This window comes from Equus przewalskii, chromosome 18 (assembly GCF_037783145.1).
Source record: "Equus przewalskii isolate Varuska chromosome 18, EquPr2, whole genome shotgun sequence".
In the NCBI taxonomy this organism is placed as follows: domain Eukaryota; kingdom Metazoa; phylum Chordata; class Mammalia; order Perissodactyla; family Equidae; genus Equus; species Equus przewalskii.
In genome coordinates this window covers 4399814-4409297 of record NC_091848.1, presented here as the reverse complement: position 1 = coordinate 4409297, position 9484 = coordinate 4399814, and positions in this window count along the sequence as shown.

Genomic DNA, 9484 nt, shown 5'->3' with positions numbered 1-9484 from the left:
CAACTACTAGAATGGCTAAAATTAAAAAGACTGGCCAGGATGTGGAGCAATTAGAGCTCTCAAACACTGCTGATGGAAATGTAAAATAATACAACCACTTTGGAAAACAGCTGAGCAGTTTTTTTAAAAGTTAACATACACCTACCCTACGATCCAGTCACTCTAGTCCTAGGTATTTACCAAGAGAAGTGGAAGCATATGTCCATACAAAGACTTGTACGGCCAAACACTGGAAGCAACTCAAATGTCCAATAACAAGTCAATGGATAACCAAGTTTTGGCATATCCATACATTAGACTACTAAGCAATAAAAACGAGTGAACTATTCATAGGTCCAACAACATAGATGAATTTCAAAATGAGTATGCTGAGTTGGAAAAAAATGCAGGAAAAAGGGCATACATACTGCATATTTCCATTTATATAAAGTTTTACAAAATGTGAACTAAATCTACAGTGACAGAAAGCAGATTCATGGTTGCCTGGGGATGGAGGGAGGGACTGGAGAAGGACATAAGAGAGGTATCACAAAGGGCCATGATGGGCGCTGTTCCCGTGGCACAGCAGTTAAGTGCGCACGTTCCACTTCGGTGGCCCAGGGTTTGCCAGTTCGGATCCCGGGTGCGGACATGGCACCGCTTGGCAAGCCATGCTGTGGTAGGCGTCCCACATATAAAGCAGAGGAAGATGGGCACGATGTTAGCTCAGGGCCAGTCTTCTTCAGCAAAAAGAGGAGGATTGGCAGCAAAAAACAAAAAACAAAGGGGCATGAAGAAATTTTTGAGGGTGACGGATATGTTATCTTGATGGTGATGGTTTTACAGGTATATACAAAACTGATCAAACTGCACATACTAAACATGTACAGTTTATTTTATGCCAATCATACCTCAGTAAAGCTGTTTTTAAAATATAAAAGTTGAGAAAATTGGCAAAATTTGAATGCGGACTGTGTATCGTATTATAAAGCAAAGTTAAATTTCTCTTTTTGAGGAAGATTAGCCCTGAGCTAACATCTGCCGCCAATCCTCCTCTTTTTGCTGAGGAAGCCTGGCCCTGAGCTAACATCTGTGCCCATCTTCTATTTTATATGTGGGACGCCTACCACAGCATGGCTTGCCAGGCGGTGCCATGTCCACACCCGGGATCCGAACCAGCGAACCCTGGGCTGCCGAAGCGGAATGTGCGCACTTAACCGCTGCGCCACTGGGCCGGCCCCAAAGTTAAATTTTTAAAAATGAAGAAGGTGGATGTCCTAAATCCCCATAATATAAAGTCACCATGAAGGCTGGGGACAAGGACTTCTCTCTGGTAAAGTGGGAACATCAGTTGGGCACTCCCACTGCTATCCTATTTTTGAGAGAAAAACAACCAGCTGTGCCCTTCATCAAAGAATGCCCTCTTAAGCAATCTTTCCAAAGTACATGCCTGCCTGTACTCTTTCATGTCTAAAACTGTTTGCACTACATCATCCTCCGAGGACAAACAAGTTCCATCTCCCTGTGGCTCCGCAGACCAGAGCAGGGCCCGTGGCCCTAAAAGGAAGGTGTAGAGAGCTTCTCTGGCCAATGTCAGGATCCCAGTTCTTTACCTGCGTGATTTCTTCATCAGCAGCCGCGTGGATCCCCCAGACATTACAAAGACGAACTTCCTCTCCGAGAAGTCCTTGCTGCTCAAAGAGTCTCACTCTTAGACAAACCAGAACCAGACATTTACCAAACAGTGTAGGCCTGAAGGTCCCATTTTGGATGCTCAGGAGGGGTGCCAGGCAAGCAGGAAAGGTCAGAATCCCCAGTTAGTCTCTCTTTGGAAATGACTGGAGGATAAAATCCCCCAGGTCTCAAGCCACACGCAAGAAAAAAACAGCAAGTGTGAACTTTTCCTACGTATTTAAGAGAATAAATTACCAGGCTGAATGCCCATCTCTACATTCCCATCCAGTGTCAAAGATATGGTTAGCACGTAGATTAAAAATAAAGCATCCAGGGGCCAGCCTCGGCCGAGGGGTTAAGTTCACACGCTCTGCTTCAGCAGCCCAGGGTTTGGCCGGTTTGGATCCTGGGTGTGGACATGGTACCACTCAGGCCATGCTGAGGTGGCGTCCCATACAGCACAACCAGAAGGACCTGGACAACTAGAATATACAATTATGTACTGGGGGGCTTTGGGGAGAAGAAATCAAAAAAAAAAGATTGGCAATAAATGTTAGCTCAGGTGCCAATCTTTAAAAAAAATAAATAAATAAATAAATAAAGCATTCAATATGGCATTATAATTATCGTTCTAAAACTGACTTTAAAAATAATCAGGATAAATAAATGTTAACTCCAAAAAAGCCACATGTTTATTCTGCTTTCTATCTTTAAAACTTTAAGAAACTAAATTTTCTCAAAGTAATCACACACAGAAATATATAATATGCTCTATTTAAAACATAAAAGAGTTCCTGTCGCCACGTGAAAATTTCAAAATATTCTTCAATTTCTTATTCTAGTATCTTACAGAAGGTACAGTGAAATGATACCATTCACAAGTTTACACAAACTCAAGATACTTTCTTATATCAGTTAAAACACTATAAAACTGTATTTTACATGCACATACTTTATTCTGTACTATACCTTAGTTCAGATACTACACATCTATAACTACATATTGCTCTACAGAATAAGAGGCACAAAATCCCATACGTGATTCTTTATGGGTGATTTGGGGGGTCTTTCAAGGGAAATTGTGGCCATATGTGATTCTGCCTTTATACACCAACCTAGGACCCGACCCCACAGTATGAGACTCTCCTGGAAGCAGCTGCAGTTTCCTTACAGGACAGGTAGTTGAAATTAGGGCAAGGATTTTATGCACAGGAAATCCACAAGGACAACCTTCACCAAAACCGGCAGAAGAGCCCAGCAAGAAGGCTCCACACCTCCCACTGCTCTGGAGCCAGAGGGACAGATTCCTGTGTGTGTCTCACTAGCGCCTCCCCAGCCTGGAGAATCGTATCCTGTCGAGTCAGATGTTTTGCCTGTAGTTCAGACAAATGCTTCCCGGACATTTCCATGAGATGGCTCTAGTGATGATAGTTTTTTCCCAAAGAAGACAAGACAGACTTGCTTCTTCCTTTCACGTGATCAATGCACGCTCATCTCCATTATGTTCTAGTCCATCCTCGTGATCATTAATTCTCTATATTACTATATCTTGAATATCCTTTCTTCTTTGGCTCTTACTTTAGCACTGGTTTCCATTTTTCATTATATCAGCAAGGAAACTTTAGCCCTATTATCCATAAACTGAAGCCACCTCATAGTCCCCTCATGTCAAGCTTTTTAACTAATCTCAAATACAGGAACATGATAACACTCATTATCAATGAGAATTCAGAACATTGTTCTCTTCTAGTTAATGAAGTGAGGAAAACAAAAAGTCTAACTATTTAGAAAGGAGGAGACAAAATTACATTATTTGTACACAACATGATAGCATATCTTTAAAAAAAAAAAAAGTAGAGAAAGACTGAATCGCCAGAAAAGCTACTAAAACTAAATGGGAATTCAGTCAGTAAGCACTGCTATAGTCTGTCAATAATGAGCGAGGACAACATAATGAAAAGATGCCCTCATTTTCATCCACTTACAGCACCAGCAGCAGGACGAGTACTTCATCCTCACACGCAGAATCTACTCCAAGTGCGTTCACTTGGCCCACAGAAAAATCCGAAGACTTTAACATCCTCCCCCTCCCACTGTAGCCTAGACCACTGCCAGGCTGTCCCCCTCCAAAGCGGGTACAAAAATTCTGAACCTTCCAGGAATCTCTTCTCTTTGGCCTGGAGGAGATTTGAATCTTTTAAAACAAAATAATAGAACTTAAGATACGTAGGGGCCGGCCCTGTGGCCAAGTGCTTAAAGCTCCGTGCGCTCCGCTGCAGCGGCTCAGGGTTCGTGGATTCGGATCCCAGGTGTGGACCTGCTCCACTCATCAGCCAAGCAGTGGAGACATCCCACATACAAAGTAGAGGAAGACTGGCACAGATGTCAGCTCAGAGCTAATCTTCCTCGGGCAAAAAATAAAGGAGGAGGATTGGCAACAGATGTGAGGTCAGGATGAATCTTCCTCAAGAAAAAAAACTTATGATATGTAAACATTAAGAAATAAAACTCCTTCTAAGTTTGACCAGCAAATTCATTGTCTAAAACAAGAAGATAGTAAAATCAAAATGAATAGCCAACAAAAGAACTGCTGTGACACTCCCACATTCATCAGTAGCATTAGCTGTGCTGAAAACTGAGTTAGAGAGAGAGAAAGACCACACGCTGTTGTTCTCAAACACTCAGGCCCCTGCTTGTGCTAGTTTACACAGAACTGAGAGAAAACCTGAGTGAGAAAACTACCTACTAATAGCTTCTTAAAACTTGTTGGGACCCTAAAAAACCACATTTACATCTCAGCTCCTAGGCAAAGTCATCTCTAAGCCAATCCAAAAATAAGATGGTTTACTCTTTTCTACAGCCTTGTTAAGCTAATTTTTCCCCATGTCAGTGGTATATACTTTACAGCAACATTCTTCAATGCAGTTGCTAACGTGCAGACAAGAAATGTTCCAGGCCATCTTCTCTGAACTCCCTTCCCACCTGCGTGGCCCACGCAAAAACCATTCCTCATCTTCCTAGCTAGCTCCTGGGCTGTCATGACCTCCAGAGAAGGCCAGACTCCTCCCCAGCCCAGGGTGAATTACGTTGGGTCAGAGTTCATCACAGTGATGGTATTTCCATGACCAAGCCACTGGTTTAGGCATGGACACAATTCTGGCCTGGGAGATGGGAGGGGTAGTTTCTGGAAAGTTTTCCTCAGGCTTTAAGAACACAGAACGGGTACAGTCTCTTTTTCACGTCTCTGGATGTGTAGTTACATAAAGACTTGAAGTCACTGAGCTGCTGGACCAACCAGCCTTGGAAACTCCCACTTCAAGACCTTTTGTTATGTGAGATAAGAAATGCCCCCGGTGTTCAAGCTGCTTCTGTTGAGTTTTCTGTCACTTACTCCCAAAAGCTTCCAAATAAAGCACCATCTAGTCTTCTAGCTAGTATTACTCCACCTGTAGAAGAAGCCTCTGACAGCGGACAGAAAAGACAAAATCAACCAATCTGTAAAACTGGAAGAGGATCTGTCCTTTACGGCCAAACTAGCTCTTCACAAAGAGGAGCTATTATTGATCATTTGGAAACTATTCTGTCTTTGGTAGCAATTACCCTCTCTCTCCTTTTTTTGAGATGAGTGCTTCTCCCATAAATCAAATGTCCTTATTTAATATGGGGGGAGGCAGGGAAGAGATTTTGATTACTATACTCTTACTAATTTACAAACAGTAACAACCTAATCCTAATTTATCTCTATTGAGACCAGACTAAGAAATAGGCCTAAATCAAAGGGACCTAGTTCACACATAAAGATGAATTCCCTGAGAGAAAGGACTATGGAGAAAAAATTCTCCAGGGACAACGTGGAATCTCCTCGATGAAAGCCTGTAGAAACAGAAGATTCATGCAGCTGTGAAGCCTTAGGCACTATACTTGGATCATACGGCAATTCAAGATCCCTGCCACGCTGATCTAAAGAGAACATTTATCTTCTTTCTAAACAGAAATGTAGAAAAACATCTAAGTGTTAAAATAAAAGCAAAAACTTCTTAATCTCAAACTCTACGACAATTATATATACTTATGCAAACCATTTGCTATGGCAAATCCACCTCATTACTCTAGGGAGCAAAAAAGGCAAACAGTATGACCAAAACTCCTACTATGTCTCAATTCCCGTCAAATCCGGACGGTGTCAGGAAGTGCCTTATTCAGCCAGAAAATGTCCAGTGACTAATTTAACTGAAAGGTAATTTATTTAATTAAAAAGAGAAATGGAAGCACTTACTGGATTAAAAAAGAAATGGTATATATACTTATCAGAATCAAACAGTTTCCGCCCTATGGCAATTCGATAACTAAGTGAATACACCTTTTTAAATGTTTTTAGATTAAGAACTTTACTGTCCAGGAGTAGTGCTGACTATAGACTGTCCTATTAAAAATACAGTTTGAAATATTTAAGATTTATGGCTCCAGGGCACTAAATCCCCACTCACATTTATAATGACCAAAACGTAGAAGATGAACATTGAAAAGCAACTGCAAATAAGTGTTCACTTCTCCAGGGAAGTCGTAAGGTCTGCCGACATGATGTGCAATGGATAACTGGTCTTCGGTTCAGCAACTAAGACATAAATTATGTGTCAGCTGCTCACACAGGCGCAGGACAAGGAGGGCAGTGATGGTATGGGAAAGAACGTGAGTCTCAGAAATACAGCCTACTGCTATCGTCCCTTTCCCGCTTGTACACATTACATTCAGGCACCCTTTCCAAGTGATTACAGACCCAGAGATGCCTAGCCTGGGGAGCAGACAGTTCTTCTGCACACGTTAGGAAATGGAGACTCTATCTGGTTTCGCTGTACAATGCACATCTTGCACCATCATACGTAGTGGCCCCAAACTCACCTTCCGGAGCCCCGTGCCCGGCAGCAGACGGGAACTCCCAGGTCTTTTAGGAATGGGGGAAAGGAAGTCTCATTCTTAACAAATTCAACCACCAAAGCCCTCCCTCATTCTAGAAAAGTTGGAGGCAGCAAAGGTTCCATTAAATTGGGCCCTATTTCTCACTAAACAGAGAAAGAAAGAATTCTCCAGCGAGATCAAGGAGTCAAGATTTATAGGTTTGTTGCTCAGATGGAAAGTAAATCTTCACTTTTTCAGCAAGGCTTTTTACAGCACAGACTTCAACTTTATTGAGAGGATATTAATATATCTGTATTATGATTTTTCTGTATATGATTATTCACTTAAAATGCTTTGTATTTTTCAAAGGAGGGCCTATAACTATAAAAGAAGCTATAAAAGGTACAATGTGCCATTAATGATTTTTTTAAATGATGGCTTTATTTGTTTTTTATTTGTTTATTTAAACTTTGCCTTTGAAGATTTATATGAAAAGCACATTATAACTGGGGCCAGCCCAGTGGTGTAGTGGTTAAGTTCTTGTGCTCCACTTCGGTGGCCCGTGGTTTGTGGGTTTGGATCCCAGCCACAGCCCTACACACCGCTCAGCAAACCATGCCGTGGTGGCATCCCACATACAAAATAGAGGAAGACTGGCACAGATGTTAGCTCAGGGCCAATCTTCCTCACACACACACAAAAATATTATAACTAACCATCACCAAAGCTTGAACTTGACTTAGGTTAATTGAGGGAATAACGTAATAAGTAGTCTTCTGGAATAGAAATACAAGACTAGCATCTACTAAATAGACCAACTCAGTATTACAAACGAATGAGAAAATATTTTGCTGTTTAAAACTGGCAATCATTTATATATTAGGAAATTATTTTGGTCCTCAAAAAAAAAACTGCTTCAGCATAAAAGAAATTATACAAGTACATACATACCCCTACATACTTATCCTAAAGTCAAGCCTTTGGTACTTAGAAGTAAAATAAAACATAAATCACTATTGCTTATTGAGAATGGCTATGTTAATGCCACTCTAAGTTCTATGCAAGCCTTTCACGGAACAGGCAAAAATGTTAGAGATTCTCTGTAGCGGGAGGGAGATTCTGCCAGCGAACAAGGGGAGTGGGTGAGAACAGCTGTTTGAATGTGACTCACCGTCTGCTCTGACTTCTGACCCCACTATGTTTTTAACTGCAGGGCTTTCTTAAGTAATTGCGAGATCCACCGACTAAGGTTTCCAGCATAGAGTTTTCAAGACCACCACCACATGTCGCAGGGACACAACCATCAGAATCAAACAAGAAACTCCCAGTCCTACTGAGCAACATGAGAAGACCAGGCAGCGTGCACCTAACAAGGCCGTGCACGCTTCATGACTCAGATGATGAGATCTGCGAGCTTCAACCAGAAACTGATAGCACACGCTCTGGAGACAGGCGGCTCCAAGTCTGAATCCCAGTTTCAAAGCCTCCTTTCACCACCTGTGAGCTGTGAGAGATCCTGGGTAAATCACTTCACCTCTCAGTGCCTTTATTTCTACAGAGATACAACGGGGACAACATGGCACCTACCTCAAAAGCTGTTACGACAATTAAAATTAGGTGATATATATCAAGTACTTTGAAACACTGCCTGGCATTTTATACAGTCGATAAATGTCAGCCATTATTATTATTACCAGTAATAGTGGTTTCTTTACTTCTCCTCCAATCCAGAAATCCCACTTCTGGAAATCTACCCTGGAGAAATAATCCAAACTACAGTAGAGGCACAAAAATACTTAGTACCATGTTATTTACAATGGTGAAAAGTTAGAGAAACCTAAATGTACACTAATAAGGAAGCAATTGAGTCATTTATCCAATATCCATCCAGCAAAATATTACTCCGTAACTAAGAATACATTAGAAACACAGTAAAGAATTATGGAGCAAAATGGCTATGTGTTTATACAATTATACAAAGCGAAAAGAGCCAAAATTTAAAACTATATGTACATCATTATAACAATCTAAAATTATACTTAAAGTGCATACTAAAAAAACTAAAGCAAGTAATACACCAAAATCATCACAGTGGATGTGAAGATAATATTTGGGGTGAATTTTTTTCTTTTCTGTACTATCACATAGTCATATTACTTTTATAATTTTAAGATTATTTTTAAATGTTTAACTTGCTACAGACTTATTTTAAGACTAATTAAATAGGGTTGGGAAAATGGTAACAAAAGTTAAACCACAAATATATTACTGAAATGGTTAAGAATCAAAGTAGAAATTAAGAATAAAACAAGTGCTTGAAATATTAACACTCAAAATAAAAATATTATTTAAAAAACTGAGTCCCTAATGAGTTACCCAGTATTTAAACTGGACAGAGTCCAGGGACCACTTACATCTGAGACTGAATGATAGACATATTTTTTATTGTAAAATGACTGTCAGGGAAACGAAATGATTTAAGAGAAATGAAGACATTGCGCTGTTTTTTAGTCTTGGAAAAGCTATCTCCTGTAACAAAACCTAAATTAGTCTCGGTAACAAAGTAACATAGTAATAAATGCCTTTCCATTGAATAAATCAGACCTTATATATAACATATCTTTTCATTGTTTTAAAATGAGTCCATTTAGATAAGGTATGACAGAAATAACGTTTTACAAATTGGGGAGGAAATGGTCGATGAACATTTTATGAATTCCAGAAAATATCTAAATAGAAGGGAGGAAGGAAACAAATTTCTAACCAAACTCACTATTGTCCAAATCTGTTAGCTCAGGGCTAATCTTCCTCACCAAAAAAAAAAAGGGGGGTGGGGGGGGCGGGCTCATCTCTCCAAGTAGATGGAATGCTCCCTGAGGGCAGAGAATGCACTGCTTGATCTTCAGGCATCAGAGAGAGTTTAACACTGTTTTCC